The following is a 26,504-nucleotide window of genomic DNA, read 5'->3' as shown; positions in this document are numbered from 1 at the left end:
CCTTTACAGACCTGGGGCGCCTTCTCTTTGGCCTTCCGGGGGGGGCTTTTAGTTGTGGGGGGGGGGGATTTCAATGCGGTGGTATCTGGGACTGTGGATCGTCACCCCCCCTAGGGACCTCCCCCGGGCACAGGCGTGGCTACCCGGCCTCTTGGATACATTTGGGTTAGTGGACTGCTGGCGTTTAAAACACCCCACGCAGCTGCAGTACACTTTCCACTCGGGAGCCCATGGTAGTCTCTCACGACTAGACTATGTCCTTGTCCCGGCGGCCTATGTTGGGAGGGTGGGAGAGGTGCGCCATTTGCCACGGGGTATTTCGGACCACTCCCCGCTCTTACTGCACTTTGATGTGTTCCCGGGGGGTGAGGGTAGGGTTGTCCCAATCAATCCTTGGTACCTGCGCGACCCCACCATTCGCGCTGAATTGATTAAATCCCTTCAGCGATATTTTGATGAGAATGTGGGGTCCGTGCCTTCGGCTGTACCGCTGTGGGAGGCCTTCAAGGCAGTACTCCGAGGGGAAGCCCTATCCCTTATTTCCCACGCCCGGAGGCGCGAGCGGGAGGAGGTGACCCGGATGGAGGCTGAAATAGCCGAGTTGGAGGGTAATTTAGAAGGTGGGGTGACGGATGCCGCATTACATGTCCTCCAACTCAGGCAAGCGGCCTATAGGGCCCTCGTCACGGAGGCGGCCAGGGGCCTCAGTAGAGAGCAACAGGGGCGACTGTATGATGTGGGTGATAAGGCTGGTAAACTGATAGCGTGGTTGGACAAAAAAGAGAGAGCGAATCGTGTGGTCCCGCTGATTGAGAAAATGGATGGTGTGTGTGTAACTGAGCCAGAAGAAATCGTCTCCTGTTTCGCGGATTATTTCCGTGGGGTGTATTCCCCGGTGTCTCCCTGCTCGGAAGAGGATTCCCGTGCCCTGCTCAGGGATATCGCGCTGCCGTCCCTTTCCGGGGATGACAGGGTTTTGCTGGATGCCGCTCCCACCTCCGACGAAATCGCCCTCGCTATACGCTCGGTCGCTTCCGGCAAGGCCATGGGTCCGAATGGTCTCCCTATCGAGTTGTACAAGTTGCGGCCGGATACGCTGGCACCCCACCTCCGGGCTATGTTCCTGGCGGCACACTCGGTGGGTTCCCTCCCGCTGGACCAGCGTCTGGCTACAATCGTGGTCATTCACAAGGAGGGGAGACCTCGGGACCGGGTTACATCCTATCGGCCCATTTCACTACTGAATGCGGAGCCCAAGATTCTCGCCAAGGTACTGGCCAATCGGCTGGTCGGCGTGGTGGGCGATTTGGTTCATCAGGACCAGTCCGGCTTTATTCCTCATCGCAACACAGCCCTTAATCTGCGGCGCTTACACGGGGTGCTCGTGTCCCGTTTATACGGGAGCCGGCCATTTTGGCGTCCTTAGACGCCACCATGGCGTTTGATACGCTCGAGTGGCCATACATCTGGGCGATGCTTGCGAAGTTTGGATTTGGCCCAGGGTTCATCAGTTGGGTCAAATTGCTGTATTCGGGCCCGTTGGCGCAGATGGTGGTGAACGGAAGAGTATCGGCTCCGTTCGAGCTGGGCCGGGGCACGCGGCAGGGCTGCCCCTTATCGCCGCTCCTCTTTGCACTTGCCTTGGAGCCCCTGGCGGAGTGGCTGCGGTGGGAGCCTTCCATCCGTGGTCTCCGCTGGACCCCCGAGTATGAGGACCGCGTATCCCTATACGCTGATGACATCCTTTTGTACCTAGCTTCCCCACGTAAATCACTCATAGTACTGGTTGATGTTTTGCATTCATTCGGTCGTAACTCCGGTCTTGTCATCAACTGGGCTAAATCGTGTGTGTACGTTCTCTCCGGGGAGGCTCCTATCCTCCCGCGGGGCTGTCCGATCCAGGTCGCCCCGCAGGAATTTAGGTACCTGGGTATCTTCATTACGCTGGACCCGGAGGCTCGGTATGATCGGAACTTGCTTCCCCCCCCTCCAGCGTCTGAAAGAGGATGTCGCGCGCTGGCGGCGTTTGCCGCTCGGCCGGCCGGCATTGTTTTAAATGATGTCGCTGCCGCGTTTCCTGTACGCGTTGCAGAACACTATGGACCTCGTCCCAGCGCGCTACTTCCGCGAAGTGGAGAGTTTGCAGCGCCGCCTGCTCTGGGACGGGAGGCCACGTATTGCCCTGGCGAAGCTGACGCTCCCATGGTATGATGGGGGGATTGCCCTTCCGGATATCAAGCGGTACTATTGGGCCTCCCAGCTAGCCGCTATTAATCAGGGCCTATATGGGCCCGCCTTAAACCCGGCATTTGAAATGGATAGGATGCTCCTTCCAGGTGGTGACCATAATCGAGCGCTCTATTCTAGCGCGCCCGACGCTCGCCTAACGGGCCCCACGCGTGTCATGGTGCGAGTGTGGCATGCGGCCAATGCAGCTATGGGGTGGAAGGATCGTTTGACCCGGGCGTCACCACAATACGCGTCTGAGCGGTTGGGCTCCTTGTGGACCTCGAAGGGCTTTGAGAAGTGGGACATAATAGGCATTAGCAAAGTGGGGGATCTCTGGACGAGGGGAGGGTTTAAAACGTTCGAGATGCTGCAGACGGAATTTCAGTTGCAGGGCAGCGAGTACTTTCGGTATTTGCAGGTCCGTCATGCGCTGGGCTCCGTCTTTCCGGACGTTGCCTCCATCCCGGAGTCTTCCCCCCTGGAGGATAGAGTGCTGGATGGACACATCCCGGACAGCACGATCTCACTGATCTACAAAAAACTGATCAACGACCGCTCAGAATTGTTGACTGCCCTTCGTGGGGCTTGGGTAGCCGACGGGCTGGAGCTGGATGACGAGGACTGGACCTCCGCGGTGGCCTCCCCGAAAGAGGTGGCCATACCGGCTCGCCTTCGTTTCGTCCAGCTCAAGATACTCCACAGGGTCTACATGACGGGGCCAAAGCTCCTGCGTATGGGCTATGCTGAGGACGGTCTTTGTAAGCGTGGGTGTGGTGCGTTGGGGACTTTTCTGCATATCCTGTGGGAGTGCCCGGAGGTGGAGGGGTTCTGGCGTGGTGTGCATGAGGTGCTGCGAGTGGTTACGCATGTGACGCTGTTGCCCGAAGCGAGGAGATGCCTGTTGAATGTGTGGGAGCCTACCGACTATTCGGTGCCGCAGACGTGGTGGGTGACTCTGGGGTATATGGTTGCCAAGCGTGATATTGCCCAATTGTGGGGATCCCAGAGGCCCCCGACTGTCTCAGCTTGGAAGGAACATATGGATTGGTGCATGTTTCGGGAAAAGGTGGTGTATGTGGCGAGAGGTAAGCCTGGGACATGGGTGAAAATGTGGGGCCCCTGGAACGCCTACCGCGGGGGAATCTGTGCTCCACCGTTATTGCCTGATCCGTCGCCGGCCCCGTCCCCTTAGCCAACTCATCCCCCCCGGCACCTGGGCAGTGGGTTTACCCAGCCCTAGTTCTGATCTCCCCCCCCCCCCCTTTTGAGACTTCTATGGATGGCTAGGATTTCCCCTTTAGGGGAGCACGTGTTGCTATTTCCGATTAAGGATTGCCTTGTGGGTTTGTTTTTTTTTTTTGTTCTTTCAGTTTAAAATGGAACCGTATAGTGGGGTCTGGATGGTGTGGCTCGCAACGATGTTAACTCCTATGCATGCTCTGCCGCAGCACCATGTGTTTTATAAATGTATATCGTATGCTCCTTTCATTGCTAGCGGCCGGCCGGAAGGTTGTAGGCCCATATTTGTATATTTTTGAGTCTTGTAATAAACGGTTTCAAAAAAAAAAAAAAAAAAAAAGACATACAGCAGAGGATTCTAGTAAATATCAAAGGTCGAAGTACAAGGAGTCACCAGGGCAGTAACCCTTTGGTGAAAATATTTTAAAAACACAAATGACGAGATTAAAGATTTTATTACCTGTTGCTTCTAGTATCTTCTTTAATAATCCACCTGCAATTTACCGCATAACAGTTTTCTCAGTCAAGGCCCCAGATTGTCACGTTTACTGCCACAGCAGATCTTAGTCATCATCCAGGAGGAGGCTGCCAAAGCTTTCCTAGAGAACACCAGAAAAAATGACTGAGCCATACAAACACAACTACAGACTGTTGTCTATTCTTTCATCTGTTCTGAAGGGGTTGTGGAATTCAGTATCCATTCTTGATTGGTGGAGGTGGGCTCTGTCAATCATTGTGTCCCTTAATATTACATCAATTAACGCTCCTTTTTATTTTTAGGATTGCATAAAGCTTTGCTTGGTATTGGTTTTTAATGTTTATATAATGGAGTAAAATAATTACGCTTAAAGTATTAATTCAGTATTCGAAGCTCTGTTAAAAGGGAGAGGAAGCTGAAAACTTGCCAGATTTCGTGGGCGGGACTGTGGACATCATAAGCCAAAGTACACTGCCGATTTTTGATTACCTTGCTTTATTTAGGGAAGTCCTCAATAAAAAAAAGCATGCCCTACAAGCCTGAGACATTAGAGTGGGTGAGGAATGCGAAGGGAGGGACGGGATGATTCGGTAAAAGGAAAAAGTCATATCAGATTTTTCATAGTATGTGGCAAAGGGCAGGTGCCATCAACCTCTGAATAGAAACTGGAGAAGAAAATAGAAGTATCATCGCCGGCAGCCATTCTCTCATCTACAATTCGTGGCTATGACTGACTATTCTACTATGCAAATGGTGCCTAGAGACCTTCTTGTACCCCATAAACTGAAATAAAGAAGAATGCCTAAAACTGTGTACAGTGCTCTTAAACAGAAGACTTCATTCCCAACTTCTTAGCTGAAGGGAGCTGACATGTAGCCTTGTAGTAAATTGAGTAATCTAAATGAAAAAAATGTAGAGCTTCCACTTCTGTGTTTTTGTACTAGGCTCAGGAGTAGCTCAGTTATAAATGCAGTAATCATGTACTCCCCTTCGGACTTAATACTCCAACAAAATAAGTACACTGAGTCTTTGTGGGAGACCAATTTTTCATATTGAACTTCACAATACCAAGTATAAATGCAACTCGACTGTAGTGTATATAAATGTGGAGGCAAAGCTCGTAAATTCAGCGTGTTGTGATCTCTTCTGCAGGCATTGATAACACCATCTTTAATCTTCATAGAAAAGAGTCCAGAAGGACAAAATGCACACTGTTTCCGTAATCACTATTTCTGCAGGTTAATGACAAACTAATGTATTGTCTTTGGGTCCTTAATGGTTGAAAAAAAACCATGCCCTTGAAAGGGGAGTAATGAGTTGTCATACTACATGCGTTTGATTTTTCTCAGATGAGCGAGCAGATGGCGATTTAGTGACCTGCTGAAAGCAATGCCTTGTGAGGTATGGCCATTCTCCTTACATAGCGGAGAAATGTAAAGGATAATAAAGCATATGCAAATTAACAGTTTTAATCTATTAAATCTCTTGTGAAAATGTACTTGATATTGAATGGAAAGCCCTTACCCCAATTTCTTCCTACAACAATCCAACAAACTTTTTTTTGTTGAATTTGGTCATGTGCCAATTCTTGGAGTTGGAGCGCAATCTGAGCTTCACAAAGATTTCCTTTTTTTGGTATCCAAATGGAGAGATTCTTAGATAAAATAGAATATGAACGGCATGTATTCCATAATGGTTCCATTTCCAAATTTGAGCGCAATTTTTGGTAGAGCAAAGTCCTGAAATATCTACCTATGTAGTTGAAGACGTTGGCAATGTGGAGTAAATAACCTGAGATAGCTTGTAAACACCCTTTGTGTTGCCACTGAAAATATTTTACTCAAAATGTTCCATACTATGTTCGACTAAGGTTATTTTGAATATCAGCAGTGAGTACAAACATCAGTATCGATCCAAAGCGACAGCCTCTGACCATGACTGCAGACTTGTAATTCACGTAACTGAAATTAAATCACCTGCTTTCAGCTGCCTAGATGCTTGAAGGATGGTGCTGGTTTCTTTCTGTGTAGTAGGGGTTGACATCTGGTATAGGTGGTTGTCACTCTGCAGTGACAGTAGATAATAGCAGCCCTGTGTGACACACCTTTCCTGGGTGTCATTGACCTAAGGTCGAAGGGTCGTGTCCCCAAGCTTGTCGCCAGAGCTGCACAATTGTAGCTCGGTGCCTGTAGGAGAGTGGATAACGAAGGATTTCTCTAGTTGGGGACCTACAAAAAGACATGATCAGACCTAGCCCTCGCACCACCGGTAACATAAGTAATACAGAAATGTGATATTTTACTTTGCTGCAGTAATGGATCTGCGAACTGCACATCCCATCAGTCTGTCACTTATTGTTCCATGGGTTAAAGATAATTCACAGATGATTGGTCAGCCGTGGTGAGCAGGGGTGGTTTTGATCGCACAGATCGGACATCTGTGAAATCAAAAGTACCATTGCCCAGATTTGCACAAATGGGAAACTGAGAATGGCAGCACAGATGAGGCTTAAGGGCTCTCCCGGAAGCACTGTGACTGGGGGCAGTATGTAGTATAGTCTGTAAAGTATCCTTGCTCTCACGTAGGGTGCGCGAAGATGTTGCGGTACAAAAAGCAACACTGTATTAACCGTCCTCATCTGATGAAAGCGGGCAGAAACTGCTGTCTTCACTTATTTCCCCCTGTGTCCAGCTCCTAGCCATATTGAAATTGAAAACTTTCAGTTCTGACAATAGGGCATGATGAATAGGCCCACCTCACATCTACACACCAAAAGTTGGGATTACACAAGCTGTTCTTGCAAAGAAGCGGTACTGCCTCTCTTGCTGGCACAGAGCTTCAGAAGACTCACTCGGCCAAGCCTGGATTGCCACGAGGCAGGAAATTGACGGCAAACGCCCATTACAACGCTGGCATTACTACGCATGCCTTTATGTCGCATGCGTTACAACTCAAGCAACGTTACGAAGCGTACACATTGCGACGGTTCCATTACATCGCATGCGCTTTTAAAACGCATGCGCTTTTAAATGCAGATTTTCCACAGTTTAAATGTATAGAAAATCATGATTTTATTAACCCCTTCGATGCGAGTGACTGAGCGGTTCCGTCATGCGCGTCGGTTGCGCTGTGCGTATGACGGAACCGCTCCGTCACAGCCCCGCCTGCGCACAGAACCTTCGGCGCGGTAATCCGCGCCGCGCTGAAGGGGTTAAAGGCACGGAGGCTAATATGCATTGTACCTTTATTACTACTCAAACACAGCAGCAACATCACATAGAATTAGAATACAATAAAACACTCTAGAACACTGAATATGCTTATATTCCCAGAACAGGCAGCCATCTTCCTCTTTGTAGCTGCGAAAACAAGTCCCATTATAAAACATCCTTCCGTCTTCAATACTCTTCCGTCTCCAAACATCTTCAACTCTCCTCATCTTCTTTTAACCTACAATACAAACACATTTATTAATAATAATGGGAGGGCATAGTGGAGGGATAATATTAGCCTCCATGCCTTTAATAAAATCATGATTTTCTATACATTAAAACTGTGGAAAATCTGCAAATTATGGCAAGGCCCGGAGGCCAATATTATGCATGTTCAAAGTTCTTCTAAAACTGATTCCAACACATTTTCCACAGGTTTAAAGTAAAACCTTCTAAAAGTATTATCTTTAGACCAATCAGCTGCTTTCATAATTCCATTCAAACTAAACCCTCTCATGAAAGCTTTACTCGCCATTGCTCCTCTTACCGAGTGTGCTCCAAAAACACTAATATCCACACCAGCCTTAATCATTACACCCCTTATCCACCTCGCCATGGTTGGGGTTGAAACTGCCTTATATGGTTTCACATAAGAAATTAATAATTGTGTACAACTTTCTGATCTTAAACCTAAAGTCCTTTTCTCATACTCCTTTAAACAACCAACCATACAACTTTATTTCCTTCAAAAAGCGGGTAAAAAACTGATTTGAAGTTTCTCCTGAGGCGGAAGCCGGGAGACTTAGCTGCTATTTTTTAAAATACTTCGCTCACTTTATTGTTTTATCTTGTGCATTTTCTTCTGAGGCGGAAGCCGGGAGACTTGACTCGAATTTTAAATACTTGTTTTTTACTGTTTAACTTGTGCACTGTGTTCTTACCTGCATTTCTGGCCTTCAGATCTTCGGCGCTGGACCGTGCTCTTCTCTCTCCCTGGGTGAGCACCGCTATCGGGATCCTCGCTGCCTCAGCCAGCGCGGTGACTTTGGCGGACATCTTGGGTGGGGCGCGAGTGCAGGAGAGCGTTCTAGCGGTCTAGTTGACTGGCTCAGCTAGACTATAAGTCTGCATGCCACCGCGAGCGCGCAGCGGGCGAGCGCAGCGGGCGCGCCGACAGCGCGCCGAAGGCGCGCTAAAGGCAACCCGTCCGCGACCGCTCGGGACCAGGGGCCATGACCCCTGCCCCCCAGTCGTGCCAAATAAAGTCCTACAGCGCTGACTATCTACTAAAGTTGCGCGACCTTAGGAATACAGAATGCCTGCACGCTTTACACGTCTTAGATCTCCCTGCGATCTGTCCTCAATGTAATCATGTGTTCTACAGTTCTCTGTCTACTCCTTCTAAACAAGTCTTTAAGCTGCTGCTCCTTAACTGTAGATCTTTACCGAAGCACCAGCTCGAATTCAAGCTGCTGTTGGAGGAACACAAACCCGACGTATGCTTTTTGACAGAGACCTGGCTTACGCCACACTCCGACCCAGACACCGTTGCAGCCTTGCCTCTGGGCTTCCAGATTTTACGCAAGGATCGCTTGACTGGTAGAGGAGGCGGCCTGGCAATCGTTTATAAGGAAGAATATTCCTGTAGAAGTATGACCAGTGTTATTCCCGATTGCGAAAGCCTGGCTTTCGGTATCAACTTTTCCCCCAATACCTGCTTCTCGGGCACCTTGGTCTACAGGCCTCCGGGCTCCTCGAGTCAGTTCCATACGGCCTTGCCTTCGCTCTAAGCTGAAGATGTCACCACATTTTCAAATTATACAATGTTGGGCGACCTTAACCTCCACTTCGATACTGTTCATGACCACATTGCCACTGAGCTGTTGAATGATCTAGCGGCTCTTCAACTGGAGCAGCTGGTTGATTCTGCCACTCATGCTAAGGGCCATTTGCTGGATCCTGTGTTCAGCAACTGTCCCGACCTTAAGGCTGAACCCCCTATTGCTCTGCCATGGACAGATCACCTGCTTGTCCCCCTTTCGTGGTCTACCTATACCTCTCCCCGGGCTACTCACCAGGAAAAGAACTTCAGGAACTGGGGAAAACTCCCTACAATACCCTGGTCTAAGTGCCTCGCGAGTTCACGTCCTTGCCCCAATAGAGATCTCAATGTAGCCAATCGGGAATATGAAGAATGGATCTCGCGTTCTCTTGAGACCATCCTCCCCCTCCAAAAAATTACCACCAAACGCTTGCAAAAGTCCGCCCCCTGGTTCTCTGAGGAACTCAGGGAAAAAAAGAGGGACTGTAGGAAAATTGAGAGGCGATGGCGACTTGATTTTCTTTCATGTGAGAAAATACGGTATAGAAAGGCTATTAGAGCGTATAAAAATTAGGTTAAACTCGCACAAGCTACCTATTTTTCCGCTCAAATCCTGCAAGCCAAATCTAAACCTAAGGAAATTTTTAAAGTAGTAAAAAGCCTTATTAAACCTCCCACGCCGCCCATATTACTGGATAACACTCTATTACACTGTAACAACTTAGCAACGTTCTTCCATCAAAAAGTTCTTCAAATATATTCCTCCTTCTCTGCCGCTGACGCAGATCAGACTTCTCAAACTCAGCCCTGCCATGTGGAATCTCCCCCCCAACCCATGGCTAATTTGGAATGTTTCCCCATATTGGAGAAGGACGCTGTTGAGTCACTAGCTCGACAGGTGAAATCTGGATCTCCCTGCGACCCTGCCCCTCCTAAGGCCATGATGTCGGTTATTCAGACGGTCCTTCCCACCATCAAGGACCTTCTCAACGCCTCCCTTACGGCAGGCGTCGTCCCAGCACCTTGGAAGCAGGCCATGGTTCGTGCCTTGCTTAAAAAGCCCAATCTGGACCCCGACGACTTCAGTAATTATCGCCCCATCTCCCTGCTCCCATGGATAAGTAAAATCTTGGAGAAACACATCAACATCCACCTTATGGCTTTCTTGGAGGCCAATCAGCTGCTAGACATCACCCAGACTGGCTTCCGACCAAAACATGGGACGGAGACTGCCTTATTGGCGGTAACCGAAGAAGCCAGGAGGATGATGGATCAGGGAGGATCAGTGGCAGTGATCCTCCTTGATCTAAGCGCAGCTTTTGACACAGTGAGTCATGACGTGCTTCTCCGTCGTCTCTCCGAAACAGGAATCTCGGGCAAGGCTCTAAGTTGGTTCACATCCTTTTTAAACAACAGATCCTTTCGGGTCTTTGAGGGAGACACTGTCTCCACCAGTAAACCTCTCACCTGTGGGGTCCCGCAGGGCTCATCATTGAGCCCTGCACTGTTCAATATTTACATGCGTCCGCTGGCTGAGATCGTCCGCCCATTTGGCATCAAAATAGTTTCTTACGCGGACGATACTCAGCTAGTGGTATCCCTTGCACAGGAGAACTTCGACCCCATGCAAAAAGGACTAAGGGACTGTCTGGAAGCTGTGAAAGTGTGGATGACAAGATCTTTCCTCAAACTCAATGGGAGCAAAACAGAGCTGATGTTTCTGGGACCTGCTGTCCCCACTTCCTTTGACCCTTTTTGGCCACCCTGCCTTGGCACCCCGCCTGTCCCTAAGGACAATATAAAAAGCCTGGGCATTTGGCTGGATAAGGCTCTAACACTCAACACCCAAGCCACGAAGTTGTCTGCAACCTGTTTCGGCCTGCTTAGGATGCTTAGGAAAGTGCTCCCATTACTACCCATGGAGGCCAGGCAAGTCACTATACAGGGCTTGATACAGTCTCGACTTGACTTCAATAATTCTCTATACCTAGGCGCCCCCGAATACACCCTCCGCAAGTTGCAGACAGTGTAAAATTGTGCTGCCCGCACACTACTCCAACTACCCCGAAAAATATCAGTAAAACCCGGACTGAGGAAACTGCACTGGCTCCCGGTCCGTCAAAGAGTTTTTTTTAAAGCGCTGTGCATCGCTCATCAGGCCTTCTGGGATACTGGCCCGGCAATCTGCCGGAACCTCATGTCTCATTATCATCCCACAAAACACCTCCGATCCAGTCAGGCCTACTTAGCAACTGTACCAAGAGTTAGAAGAATGCGGTCTGGTGGCAGGCTGTTTTCATTCAATGCCGCCAAACTTTGGAACCTCCTGCCCCTTCAACTCAGATCCAACTCCAATCTCTCCTCATTCCGTAAACTCTTGAAAACCTTTCTTTTTACTTTCCAAATTTAGCTTCCTGAAGTGTTCCCGGCCAGCCCTCACTCCATTCTTCAAGTAGCGCTTGGACGCCTTCTGGCAGCAACTGCGCTTTATAAATCCACTTTTCATTTCATTTCATTTAGACATGGTTTTTGTCCTTTTCCTAATCTCAAAACATACCCCTTCTGGTTGAAAAAACCTTGAATTCACCTCTAAAGCTCTTACAGCCGAAACCCTCCTAAAAGAAACTAGACACAAAAGCATAGCTAACTTCCATGATAAAAGTTTCAGATCCAAACAAGAATTCGTTCCCCAACTTTCCAATTCCTTTATTACCACTGAAACATCCCAAAGGGATGAATACTTAGCCTTTGGTGGATGTACAATACGTACACTTTTAACTAATCTTTTAATCAAAACATGTTGACCAACATGAAGTCCTTCAACCAAAGCATGACCTGCCAAAATTGCTGACCTACTAAAATTTACTGTACTATACGCCAAACCCTCTTCAAATTGTTTTGACAAATAATCTGCAACCTCTACCACAGGAGCCGATATGGGATCCAATCCCCTCTTAATACACCAATCATTCCATTTTCTCCATGCTGAACCATATGCCCTTGAAGTACCTCTTGACCAGGATTTAGACACACGATCCTCCGCTCTTTGATGATCCATGCATCTGCCATACTCCTGAAATCAACCAAGCTATTAACCTTAACTGCCCTGACACCGCCATTTCGTGAACGTTCCCTTGAACATCTTGTAGAATTTCCCTTATATTCGGCAAGACTACCGGATCCTCCACCAAAAGGTTCATTAAGTCTGGAAACCACACCTGAGCTCTCCAAAATGGGGTTATCAGCACTAACTCCGCTTGTTCCCTCCTGACCTTGTTCAGGACTCTCTGAATCATTGAAAACCGAGAAAAAGCATAATTCCTCCCCCTCCTTCCATATCTGAAGAAACGCATCTACCCCTTTCGCCTCCGGATCCGGTCTCCAGCTGTAGAAATCTTTCAACTGAGCATTCAGTCTGTCTGCAAAAGATCCACCTTCAACGGACCCCACATCCTCTCTAAACTCAGAAAAACTTCCCTCTTCAGCCTCCAATTGCTTACATCCCTCGGGTATCTTGAATACCAATCCGCTTCTACGTTGTTCAACCCTGGCATATACTGAGCTTGTACCTTTATCTCCCTTGCCAAGCAAAACTCCCAAAACTCCTTGGCTAGCTCCTCCAAACCTCTTGACCGAGCACCTCCCATCTTGTTCACATACCGAACTGCTGATAAATTGTCCATTTTCAAAAGTACACAACACTTCACTCGATCCTTCACTAAACTCTTTATCGCAAAAGACCCTGCCAGGAGTTCCAGAAAATGTATGTGCATCTTACCCTCCTTCTTCGACCATTGTCCACCTGTTGCAACCATTCCACACCTTGCACCCCATCCATGCAGGTCCGCATCCAACTCTATCTCTGGCATCTCTCCAAAAATCGCCCTTCCATTCCATGCTTCTAAACTCATCATCCACCAATCCAACTCCTCTTGAGTTTCCGGATTCATTCTCACTTTCTGTGAATATCTTGCGTCTTTCCTTAAATTAAATGCCTTCAATCTATGTAAAGCTCGATAATGTAGAGGTGCTGGGAAAATCGCCTGAATCGATGATGATAGTAGGCCTAGCAAACGAGCCAACTGCCTCCGAGTAATCCACTCCGCATTCCTGACTCTCCTCACCTCCTTCCTGATTCTCCTTACCTTCTCCATCGGTAATTTCAATACACATTCCAATGTCAATATCTGAAAACCTAAAAATTTCATTTCCTGTTTCGGATCTACACAAGACTTCTCCCTGTTGACTACAAAACCCAGATCCTCTATGACTTTCACTGCATACTCTGTTTGTTCCTTTGCTAAAACTCTCTCCTCTGGCATAATCAGGATATCGTCCAGATACACAATCAGACGAATCCCTCTTGATCTCAACCAGGCTACCACAGGTCTCATCACTTTTGTAAAGCACCAAGGAGCTGATGTTAGCCCGAATGGAAGACTCTTGAACCTCCACCTCCTCCCTTTCCACCTGAATTGCAAAAGGTCCCTTTGCTCTTGACACATTGGAATCGTCCGATATGCATCCTTCAAGTCCAACCTCGTCATCCAATCTCCTTTTCCTCAACAGGTCTCAACATATGAATCCCTTCCATCTTGAAGTGATTGTAACCAACCCAATTGTTTAAATCCCTTAGATGTATTACCGGTCTCATTCCTTTCTCTTTTTCTCCACTAAAAACAAATTGCTTATGAAACAACCTTGGACCTCTCCCGCAGGCTCTATTGCACCTTTTTCCTCCAAAGCTAACACCTCCTCTGTCACAAGTAATTCCATCTCTCTTGTGAACCTTAAAATTCTTGGTACTCTCACCTGAACTGGAGTACTGATAAAAATCTATCCTGTAACCAGTCAGTTTATAACACCCATGGATCTTGAGTAATTTCCTTGTGAAACAAACTGGGCTAGTCTGCCGCCCAATTTTATTTGTGTAAAAGAATGGTCTGCTAGAGTTCTTGCCTGAAAGTCCTCTAGGCCTCATTTCTGCACGCGATCCCCCTGCTCTTCCTCTTTGCCTTTGCGGGAAGAAAATTCCCTGGTCTGATCGCGTGAAAGCATAACCACCTCCATAACTTGTGCCATAGGGTCTTGGCCCTCTCCCAAAGTTGCCTTTGGTAAAGCCTTGCCCTCGGCCGGGAAACTGACCCCGCGTTCGCCCGGCCGTTCCAAAAACCTTTCTTATGTCCTTTGAAACTTTTTGTAAGCTATTGAATGTGCCTACATATCTTGCCATGTCTTTCACGAAGTCCTCTCCGAAAAGAAGACCTTCGCTTTCCTCTCCCAACTCCTTTCCTACCAATTCTGCGAGCTGGGGGTCAATCTTGAAGAGAATACTCTTCCTTCTTTCTATGCACAATGCTGCATTGGCGTTCCCAAGCAAACATATTGCTCTTTGTAACCACTGGTGCATCTCCATCACATCCACACCAGTATTATTGCTATGCGCCTCTTTGCACATATCAAAAACCTTTGTAAGCGGTCCCAACACATCCAAAAGCCTGTCTTGACAGCCCTTTAGACCTTTGTCTAGACCCCTTCTCGGATCCATCAACTAAGCTCACTTCCCAAACTCCCTGACCAAAAGTTCACCTCTCCGTGTAGAAACGATCAGTTTCTGACTGTTACTGACATTACCTTTCTTTCACACTATTTTCCCTAAATATGGCCGTCATCTTTTCTTTAATCGTCAATTTACTGTTTCCCAATTATCTAAAATGTCCGCCGTACGTTGCGTGAGTACGGCGGCTCATTTAGTCCATACTTTGTCCAAAACTAATCTCCCTGATCTGTAAACGCACTCGAGCGTGCCATTCTAACTGCTCGAGCGCCGCATATCACGCGCTGATGCACGTCAGCCAGTCCGCTCCTACAAACGCGCTGCCTAACCGCCCTCGCACGTATGAGCTTCGTTATTTTCAAAGGTGAACTCCTAGTGCTAGCACTACACCTCGCGTCCTTCTCATTCAAACAAACCCTTCGCTCAAGTACGCATTTAAGATGCCGCCCCAAAAATTTCCACCGCTTATTTTTAACCCTACCATACGCTATCATTCCACATTAAACAGCCATCTTTTTAACAAATCAACCTACCAAACATTAACTTACATTCTTTAGTTCTCACCAATTTTCCTTATAAAGTAACCATTTCTTTTAAATATATATATATATAAATATCAATTAAGCCAATTAATAAGACATGACCAAAGATAGTACTTATCTTGTGTTCGAGCAGCAACAAAAGAGGAAGATGGTTGCCTGTTCTGGGAATATACGCATGTTCAGTGTTCTAGAGTGTTTTATTGTATTCTAATTCTATGTGATGTTGCTGCTGTGGTAAGGGGGGTTGTGCTTAGAGTGTAGTTTAGGGCGTAGTGTAGGGTAGGCTTAGGTTTGAGGGTAGTGTCGGGGGGGTCTTACTGTAGGGTACTGTATTAGGTTTTAGGGCTTAGGGAAGTGTTAGGGGGTCGTACTGTAGGGTACTGTGTTAGGCTTCAGGGTTGGGTCAGCGGGTTCTTGTGTGAGGTAGTAATTAAAGGTTTTAGAATTTCGGGTTTAGGGTAGTGGGCCTAGGGGTAAAAATCGCGAAGTCAAAGCATGCTGTGTGTTTGTGTGCGTTGTAAATGTATTTTGTATGCATTTCAATGGAAATGCGATGTAATGGTTTGCGTTGTGGATACTTGCGATGTAAAAACATGCGATGTCATGGCATGCGATGTTAACGTTTGCGATGTAGCATCAGACATCCGAAATTGACGTTTCTGAAGCGGGCCTGTTGAAGCAGTGTCACCTGCCTACAAAACAGACTCGACATGGAAGGACCATGTCTGACAAGTGACGCATATGGATCTAAACACAGGTACGGGGAGGACCCCGGTGGAACTGAAGATCGAAAGGATGGAAGAGTCCGATATTGTCCGCTCCCTGACAGAGCCAAACAAGCATTAAAAATGTAATAGGTCCCGCCTTTTATTTAAGTTAAAGCCATTTGCTATGCTATACAATACCATTAGCAAAGCAAATGGCTTTAACTTGATCAAAGGCAAGACCTATTGCATTTTCAATGCTTGTTTTCAGCTGTTATCTACACTTGGGAAGAGAGAGGAGGTCTGGTGCAAGAATGTTTAAACTCTCAGATTAAATGGCCTGTTGCTGTTCAAGTGACCTTTTTCCCAAAGCAAAAAGTCCTTTTTTGGGATAATTTCAATCTGGGACCACCAAGTGGTTGTCTTTGGTGTCATGCTAAAGATGCTGTTGTTAATGATTGTAATGTTCGCTGCCATGGGGAAGGGAGGGAGACTGAGCTGGTGTTGCTTCCGTGTAGACTCGAGCCGCTGGGCCACACTTCTGGTCTCCGCGTGGGAGCAGTGATACGCAGGAAGAGGCGCCATCTTTGTTATATAGATGGACCGGTATGTTCTATTCATACTCGCGTGTAAACTACTTTGAAAGTGTATATACTGTCAATAATGCACCTCCTGTACTTCCTGTGAGCTGGCCTTTGCCTAATGGCCGTCAGAAAAAACAGTTTGTCACTTAAAAGGTGAAGTCTAGGTTTCAGGGAGGATTGGTTCGGGAGAGTAGCTGCAGCTTGTGGCAAGACCGGCGCTTCCATAAGGCGGGATATGACACCACTTAGTAGTTGCACCAATTTAACGCACTAGGGCAGAAAACAAGGTTCAGATCTCATCACAAGACGTGCATGGTGCGTTGTGGGCCATTCAGTGAGGGGTCCCTGTGTGTCACAACCCTCCTGGCTTGGTTATCATGGGGCAGAACAGCCACCGCCCTGGGAGGGGAACCAGCAGCTCATACCATTATGGAGGCCAAAGTACAGTCCTATCTGGAATCGAAGGATGACCAGGCTTCGGCGATCTCTCACAGCAGATCATGTTTGAGGGCTCTGAAGGAGATACTCAGAAGAATGTGAGGGCACATGGAAGGCGCTCACAAAGCCCTCCAGGGTGGACCTTTGTGCACTCTAAGATTTGTCATCCTGTCAAAGAGAGGATGTGGTGAGAGGATGAGTGGTAACTGCCAGTGCTGTCCACTTTGGAACTGAGGAACCATGATCAAGTCTCGACGTTGTCTCAACATCCTGTGATTTTGGGCAAATCTCACTGTGCCTACAAAAAATGAATGTGTCCTTGTACAATATAATCGGTGCTCATGTAAAGCGCTTGAATACCTTCGGGTCGAGCTTGTGCTATATAAAAACTGCAAAAAAAAGATTGCAGGGAGATTGTTGTGCCCCAATCAGCTTCCAATGCTAGGACAGGAGAAGTGCTTGCCTCAGGGCCCTCTCAAACCATGGACACTCATACATGAGCTGCCACCGCACCGGACACTCTGGAAGGCCCAGTCAGTGGTAGCCGACCACTTGGATCGACAGCCCACTAGATACACCCCCAGGCTGACCGCCTGAGACACTCCCTGGCCCCTAGCTTCGTGTCTCTGTGCCCTGTTCCAATCTTCTGATTCTCCAAGGAGGGCACTGAGGGTGTCTCCTGCTTTCAGTGACCAGCGGAATGAAAGTAGTTACTGTGCTAATCTTATCACGAAGAAATATCAGAAATGGCCGAGCAGTGGGAAGAAGGGGGCAGCTCCAACCCCCTAATGAGCTTTACTACCTGGGAGCTCTAGTATAGATACCACTCCTCAGACGAGGTGTCATTCTAGCGTCTTGCTGAAAAGAACTGAATTAGGAGACTGACCGAGTCCCTGCAGAGAGTTCCACTGAGCTACTGCTTCATAGCTGAAAAAATGTCAGTGCTTAATTTGTAAAAATGCGAGTCCGGTGGACTACGTCCGCTTCAGTATTTCAGTGAGAGCATGGATTTCAAATACATTCACCTGCACATGTATCCCGCACTAAACATTTCGCCCACTGGTCTGCTTTTCCCTGTGGCTCGGTTGCCTCCCTAACCGCAGAGCCGGTACACAGATATTTATTTATTTAATGCATTTTTATATAGCGCTGACTTTAACCGAAGAGTAAGAGTAGTTGAGCAGAGGAGGAGAGGCAGGTCCATTCAGCACACAGGAGGAATGGACGAGAGCGAGCAGAGAAGAGTAAAGGAGGGAAGCATACTGACTAGGGAGATTGCAGGGCAGTGAGGCTTATGGAGGGAAGGTGAAGAGGGAAGAGATGAAGAGGAGGGCAGAGGATAGTGGTGATGAAAGGGAGGATGAAAACATTGGAACTCTCTGAAAAGAGGACAGCAGGGGAACAGAGGGAGCGTCGATGGGTAGCGAGGGGACGGGCTAATGCAGGCGGGGTGGGAGAGTAGTGGAGGAGGAGAAGGCGGGATGGTAAGTGAGGAAGGAAAAAGTTTAAAAAGAAAGAGGAGTGCGGGGAGAGGGAACAGACCTGGTGGAAGTCACGAGAAGGAAAGGGGGAGAACAGCTGGGTACAGGAGATGAAAGGACGGGGAGAGAAACATAGGAAATGACAGTAAGGGTGTCTAGTCAGGAGAAGGCGCGAGGGCGGTAGTGGAGAAGTAGGGCGACACGACATAGAGGAGACGAAAGTGCATTAGAGAGGAAAGAAGTGGGGGGGGAGGGGTCAAACTCCAATACCTTTGCGCTAAATAAAACTGCAAAAAAAAAACACACAAAGTAGCTTGATAAATGGAGAAGAAAGTGTAGAAATGAAGGGAGAAGGAGACAACAGAAGATGTGAGGGAGCGAAGACAAGAATCGGGGAGTAGAAGGTGTGAAGTGTAAATGAATGAAGGAGGGATGGAGTCGAGACGTGGCGTGGACGAAGGAGGTGAAAAATCATACAGAATTTGAACAACATAAACAGAGAAAGTGAGTCATTTATAGAGCGCTTTTTTGGCCTCGAAAGGGCCTCTTAGCGCTACCGTTGAAATACGGTTGAAGGAAAAAAATGGCTACAATTGAAAGCCACATCAGAGAGAGGAGGGGGTGAGTTTTGCCAGATGAAAAGTGGGTGGAGAAGGACAACACGATGAGAAATGAGAAAACAAGGAAGACAAAAGTAGCGTGTGTCTTCCCGTGGGCGGGAACGCGGTCTTTGAAGCGGCAAGGGGCGGGGGAGCGTATTCCAGGTGGGGGAGCGGACCCTTTGAAGTAGGTGCACGCGCCAGTGGGCTGAAGCGCTTCCCAAAAGTGGATTGCATGGCGGCACGATGCACGTGATTGTGCGCGTGCTCGCCATGCAATCCACTTTTGGGAGCACTTTTGGGAGCCCCTTACTAGAGTCTCGCATAGTGATTGCTACGCAATAGCTTGGCGAGACCTAAAAAACGGAAGCCTACCCCGCGCAGGCCAACTGCTACAAGATGTTGAATTAAAATGACATGATTCACTGTTCTACAGGCAGCAGAAAGGTCAAGGAAAATGGGCCCTACGGAGTAACCACTGTCCGCGCACTATAAGTCCGTCCAGAACTGAGACCATAGCAGTAAGAAAGATGCATAAAAAATAAAATGAAAGGGAGGAGTTTTTAATTGGTGAATCTGACGTAAGTTAAGACATTATTAGAAAGGAATGGCAGATTTTATTTTGATAATGACAGTTCAGAAAAAGAAGCTGCATGCTAAATAATTTGCTGCATTTGCAGAAGGGAAATAACACCTGGGGACCTATTTAGAATTGGAATTGCTTTCACACCTAGTGAGAGGAGGAGGTGTGCTAGGGATTGTGTGAAATGACGCTGTGTGAAATGAAAATAAAACAGTAGGTAGGTTTATAGAAGGATCTAATTTTACAGATGGGGAATTTTGGGGCAGGAGAGCAACAGAAAAGCTTCTTCAGCCTCTAACTGGCATTCAGATCGGCTCCCAAGTTGTGCTTGCGTTTTGCTGGGCGTTGCGCCGGTATAGTGCCTTCATTACAAGTTAGTTGAAGGGGGGCCCCCAAGGGCAGCTTAGTTCTAGGCCTAGCTTGAGGGGGCCTGGATGAACGGATGTCGGGTGCAAGAGACCCTGTGGCCTAAGCCACCACTTGGAGTTTAAAGGCATCGACCGGCCCACAGAATCCATCATCCAGGGGAAGAATGGCGACTGACTCGTCCTCCATGTAATCCCCCTCCACGGCCTGCATTGTGCTGTGGGAGTAGTGCTTAGAAAGAACGCATTGCAACTCTAGGCAGGCTCCTGGTGTGACACTGGTGCAAACCCAGCTGATTTGTTATGTCTGAAGGACACCGGATGGGTCATGGGCTGGGACAAATGCACCCCTTTTGTGTAAGAGTTTGTAGGCTTGGGCCTTTTATCCCAGCCGTGTAAATGTGAAGGGGGGGGGGGGGTCTGACCTCCTCGCATCAGGTGTAGACACCACTGTGTACTAATACATATTACAGGCCCCCACGGAGCATAAGTGCTTCCAGGCCGGATGTGAAGGGCAAAGGTTCTGCGGCAGGCGCGGGTTCTTGCTAATTCCTTCAAGGTGCGGAGCCACAACACGCCCGCCTGCACCAGCAGCGCGGTCCTTGAGCGCCCTCTAGTAGCGGGCAGACAGCCCCTCCACGCCCCGTCTACAGCATCCTGAGGCACTGTGAAGGCGCAATGAGACTTGTTTCCAAGGGCGCCCCACCTAAGGGAAACAAACTATTCAAAGAAAAGCATTTCATTGTGCGATAAGAGTTTCACACCCAAGCAACGAGCAGTAATCGTATTTTACAAAAGCGACACTCCTCTGTGGACTGCTGGAGCAGCGGAGAGATGGGGGGCTTAGAGGAAGACACCTGCTCTTATGTGTTGTAAAGCTCTCTGGTTGGTCGAAGTTTTCTGTTCCTTTCCCCAGTGGTTCATGTGTGAGTGAGTTTATTCAAACGTTAAAGCTACTAGAGTTAAATGAAGTGGACAGTTGAGCGTAATCCTGGCCTCCGGTCCTGACTTACAATTCACAGCAATGTGAGATACGAGAAAATGAATAAGAATGAGTAGCAAAGACACCTAATGTGTCCTAGGCCTCTTTAATGCACCTTTTTACATAAATAAAAACATCTGTTTAGACGTGCTGTTTACGATGAATACAATCTACAAGCGCCGAAAAAAATACGCTATGCAACAATACGTAGAGCAATAGTTGGGCAGAGGATTACACAAACCCAATCCGATGTAAGAATATTGTTCATTCCTGTTGTGGCTTGTGTGCAAACTAGAAATGACCTAGGAATGTAAATATTGGCTGAGAGACTTTAAGGCACTCGAAGATTTGCTATAAAGGGAGCTTTTCCAGCACGGCGACATCTTGATACATTATTTTGTATGTGTCGTCTGTCCAAGCACAAGCGGTTTCCAAAACTTCTTACTGCGCGAAATGCAGAGAGTGACCATCTTTACTGCCAAGTCGCTGCTTTGTGAGCTCGAACACGACTTGCTGTATAAGATCACTACTTAGTTTCAGTAAAATCAAAGCACTGCGAGTAGAGCAGTCGGTGCAGGTGTCCACCAGCGAGCGCGAACACCATCCTAATGGCAACCCTCAACTTAAATTGGGTGGTCTGTGTTGCTGTCGTATGTGTCAGGTGAAAATTCATTGTTCCAATCTGTCGGAGAAAGATCAGGAGATGCGTGGACCGGAATGGCCAAAAAGGTAACTATGTGGAAAATTAAAATGGGGAAAAAAAGTTGTCCTAGTGTTGTGCATTACATTGCCTGAGTTAGCAGTTTGATACAATATTGTCAAAGTGGGGAATAAAAGAATACACTAGCTAGGTGACATTAACTCTGCCGAAAGCACCTTCTTGCGCCAATGTCGCGCTTATGCATGGGGAATACTACGTTACTGACAGTTGTTCATGAAGCGATAAATAAGCATTTGATCTTTTAGAAGTTACTAGCACCCCTTGCCATATTTCTGATGGCATGAATGTGGCCATATTCCTTAAACTTGTCAGCAGACAAATGAGGCAGTGTTTCCAAAAGCAAAGTACAGCTACCAATCTTCTTGGGCTATTTTGCTGCTTAATTTGGATACCATCTTTATTGCCAAATGTTGGGTTACTCATCCAACGATGCTGGCTTCAGACAGTCCACGCCTCAAACATTGTTATTAAGAAATAAGATATTCTGTATTGGTTATGCTTCAAGCAGGTGTAGACAGTTGGGTGATGTGCAAACAAACAACTAGACTCAGTACAAACGTGGCTCAGTGACATGACCTGTGACGGCTTCGAACTCCAACTCTCACCAAATGCAAAAGCACCTGGATACACCCTGACACCAACCTTTACCTCAAGGATCACATCACCAGAAACGCAAATACGGCCTGGCACCAGCTCTCTAAAGGAATTCAAACCATTTCTTCGAAGCTCTTGTACCCTCGCCTCTGGATGGCAGTAATGGCCTACCCCTTGGCCTCCTATACGCTACACTGACATCCTTTAGGGGCACCCTACTCGCATCAGCACATTTCATCCAGGGCCTGAAGAAACATAATCCCATCACCCACAAGAACTCCATTGACTACCTTTGCAGCCCGCGCCATCTTCAAAACCAGCTGCATCACTTACAAAGCCATCACAACCAGCACACCTGCTTATCCTGCAGACAAGCTTACCATCTCTGGTTGTTCTCGGCACACCTGCAGCCTCTGCATTGCTCCAATTCAGGGAAGAGTTGAAGACCCACCTCTTTAAAGAACGCTGCATCACAGTGCATTAACGCTCCACAACTGTTTCATGTCCTCTTACTTTCCGACATTAAGCTTGCCATTGACAACGTACAGCACTGTGCTGCCCTTTGGCTATCTTTACGCTATAGAAATAATATAGATGTATATACATACATATGGGTAAAGTTTCCCTCCCTGGCTTAGTGAAACTGTTGCTCTTCCCTTGTATGTCAAGCTTATTTTTTAATTTTCCCCGAGTGAACTTGACAATCTTAGGAGCTCACTGGAAGTTCTCCCATTTACTGTTTTTCTAAAGATAGGAGCTGATCCCCGGAAGATATTCTTGAAAGTGCATCTTTTTTTTGTGCAAAAGTGGAAACTGCCCTTGATACTCGGAGACTGGCGGTGCTGGCCAGGTGTTCATAGGCAGGGACATTACATGTGTACACCAATGGGGAAAATCCTCACCGATTCTCACGAGAAAAAGGTCTGTTCAGTCGCCCACCCCTCCCCCAGTGAAGACCCATATAGGATGCAAGTCCAGTACCTGTAATGGGAGATGCCACTACACTGTGTAGGCTTTGCTGTGTGTACCTAGATTCATTCATGAGCTCTGGGGACCATTGGACCCCATGTGTGTGTTGCATTAGATGCCGGTCTCCTTTGTGGTGGGCTGACTATCTCCATTTCGGTCTTTGTAGCCTGCACATATACAATTGACCCTCTGCTTCCATGTATCAGGTGTACCTAGTGGGTGGTGGAAGTTGCCAACACAGATCGTTTTTCACAGCAGGATTCCCCTTTCCGAGTGAAATTCTCCTTTCCAGTTTCCTGTGTTGTGACCACAATGCCTGACTGTGGGATCTCCCAGATTACACATCTCACCTGAGCCAGCCTGAAAAAGTTTCACTGTGAATCGCTGGGCATTAAACCAGCAAAAACTAGATAACAACTGGAAGATGTTTCTTCACAATCATGGGAATTCCCTAAAACGTACAAAATTCCAGCCAATCTGCTTGTTGTTGGCAGTCCCTCTGTGGCCATCAGAGTAAGATGAATGCTGTTCTCCTTCAGTCACTACTTTTTTCAATGTATCAACTCGACTCTGAGGATCTATGTGCAGCAAGATGGGAGAGACTTCAAGCGCCAGGAGTGGAACCTTTGTCTAGATGTCTTTTGATTTTCAGACAAGACAGTGGAATCGCTTTGACGTTTGACCTCTGAAGAGAAGAAAGATCTTCCTGCCTGCCCAAAACACTGGACTGCATCTGTCAAGATGAGTAACCCAATCCACGGGAAATTGAGACAAAGCTCAACTGAGACGCACAGCCTTCAACCTCTGGTTAAAGACCTTGTTCTGTTGTCTGGGCGTGGTTGTCCGAATTCTGGAACCTCCGATGTTAATGTTCTACAAATAGCAAAGGCTGAAGCTTCTGTCCCCACTAACACTAAATTGAGCTGGTTGCTGGTGGCCACTTTTGGTCCAGTGGACTTCCATTTGATCACCGGTTCTCTCTGCAATACATCTCCACAGTAAAGTCCAGACCGTGACTCATGGAAACAGATTCAGGCAACTAACCTGTAAAGACAGCTTTTGGGACATGTAGTGGGAAATGTCCTTGTCAAAACCAGTGTCGGAGGGCCACAGGGCAAGCAGGGGTTACTGGGCTCAATCGTGGTGTTTGTGGTCTTTTACTCCTGATGTCCTGGGGCCTGCCCTATTTTGGTTTCAGGCAATAAGCTACCATGGGTCCTCAGCAACTAGATCAGGTATTACCCATTCAGCACTTGACTCTCAGTGGTGGCGCAGATCAAGCAGTCCAAGGCTCTTTGGGGGAGGTGGAGGGAATTGTGGGTGGGGGAGGTTCAGAGGGCTTTGGTGTAAGGCGTGCACAGGCACAAGACTCCAAATACACATTGTAACTGCAATAACAGATTGTCAAGTACTGGCTTTTATGATAAAAGTAGTATTTTATATAAAAATGCAAAGCATAAAACGACGCTCTAAATAATATCCACAGTTTTCTAAGGTCTAGCATTGTTCCAGGGTGTCTCCCAGCGTACCTTTTTGCCTGGTTATTGGGACTCATTATTACCCATTTGATAGGGAGGCAACATTCAGACTTTCAGATGTGGCCCGCATTAGTCACAACGTGATAAAGTCAGAGTTTAATCTTAAGAGTCCACTTCAGCAGCAAGGGGCCCAACAACACATCATTCTCTTCGTGGTGAAATAAGATAGAAGTCTCAAAGTAACCAACACTGAACCTTAACACTGACAAACTATTCTAAGTTAGTTGAGACAAACGCTGTTAAATATACAGCGAGTGAAGTGTAATGTGGGGCAGCGATGTTCCGGATAGAATGATGTGGGAGCTATGAGTGAAGCCCAGAGGTGAGTGGGATAGTCATACAGCCAAGAAGGTACATGGCAAATGCATTTTACTATGGGTAATTTGTAGTTTGAGATCATGTAACAGTTATTTCCCACACTGAAATGTGATTGTGCCACGCATATGGTTGTAAGCTAAAGTTTTGTTATCTTTTTGTCGATAATACTATATGATGTAATAGATACACAATCCAGAGGGATGTAAATAACTGGGATTGAAAAGGGGAGCCAAATGATTTCGCACACGTCTGTGTATAAGCTTAACGCTGATAAAACCAGCATTGCTCATGAATATGTCAGACTGTCAATCCGTCATAAGTTGCAAGTTTCAAATACTTGGATGTTTGTATACTAAGCACATGCTTGTTTGACCCTTACCAAGATCCATCAAAAAACGCCAGTTCCTCCTTAAAATTATGGCATTCACTTTCTGAATTCCTCTATGGCTGGATTAATGTGGTTGATTTGACCAGTATCCGCCCATCCTTTGCATGCATTTGCCATCTATGTTCTTGGATGATTTTATATTTAAAGGCATTGTTACGATCACTGCCAGAGTAAGCAATTGTGCAGGGCATGGCAGTGTCTTTCGGTACTGCTTGAGAGAAGAGGCTGAGCTCTAAAAGAATGTGGGGCTCCTTAACTTCTCGTGACTAATTCAGATGAAGAAATTGTTTCCCTTATGAGTCTACTGCTGAGGGGTCATCTAAATGGGTATCACGACAAATGTGGGCACCCCACGTAATTAGAATGCATTTTTAAGATCATCTTTGCTACTTTGTGAGTCGTACATGGCCTAGCTACTATGCATAATAGGGGACACTATTAAATCATCCCACATTAGATTGATCCACTGCTCCCATCAATTTGCGTGACTCTGCTACTGGTCCTTTGGCGAGTATAGCTTTCAGCACCTATGACCACAGTCCAGTAACAGCTTATTATTGACTTTTCAGATCATCCTTAAATACATTGCCTTGCAGTTCTTAAAGTACCTGCACATTCATGCGTAATCTGAGATGCAGGATTTGTAGATCTGGTAAAAAGTCCCAGGATTTCTGGTTTATTGGAAGCTCTCCAACAATTTAGATTCCAACAACATGCAGATTCCCAGAGTGCGGCTGCTTTCAGAGAGCCCAACATGACCAGCAATATAGTAAGGCTTTAAAAAGAAAAAGAATGACTTCATATATCCTTGAACGACTATACATTGCAGAACCATGAAGTAGTAGATGTTAAAAAGAACAGAGCTGCGTGATCTCTGGCATGCCCGCCACCAGCTAATGATGCAAGAGATGGCACCTGATAAGTGCTCCACGACAAATTTCATCATGCTTGGTAATGGTTCAGCTTCTCTAGTGAACATGTTCTGGTTTTTGCTTGTAATACCTAGTTATGTGGTTTTGCTAACTCAGTACATCATTTAGTATGGGAAAAGGCATGAATCTTTGAGTTCTCTGCCAAGGCTACCCCTTTTAGGCTGGATATACTTTCCGTCACTGAACAGCCAGTGCGTAGTCCTCTCCTTGTTTTATAACCTGCTTGGAC

The 26,504-nt window shown here is 47.1% G+C and overlaps 1 protein-coding gene across 1 annotated transcript in view; it reads left to right on the top strand.

Annotated features, from left to right (window-relative positions):
- Window positions 1-26,504, top strand: part of MAPK12 (mitogen-activated protein kinase 12) — a 484,751-nt gene that overhangs the window by 73,534 nt on the left and 384,713 nt on the right. The window lies entirely within an intron of this gene.

The sequence above is a fragment of the Triturus cristatus genome, chromosome 4_1 (genome assembly GCF_964204655.1).
Source record: "Triturus cristatus chromosome 4_1, aTriCri1.1, whole genome shotgun sequence".
NCBI lineage: Eukaryota > Metazoa > Chordata > Amphibia > Caudata > Salamandridae > Triturus > Triturus cristatus.
Note: the sequence above shows the minus strand (reverse complement) of the source record. Positions and strands in the feature narration are given on the sequence as shown.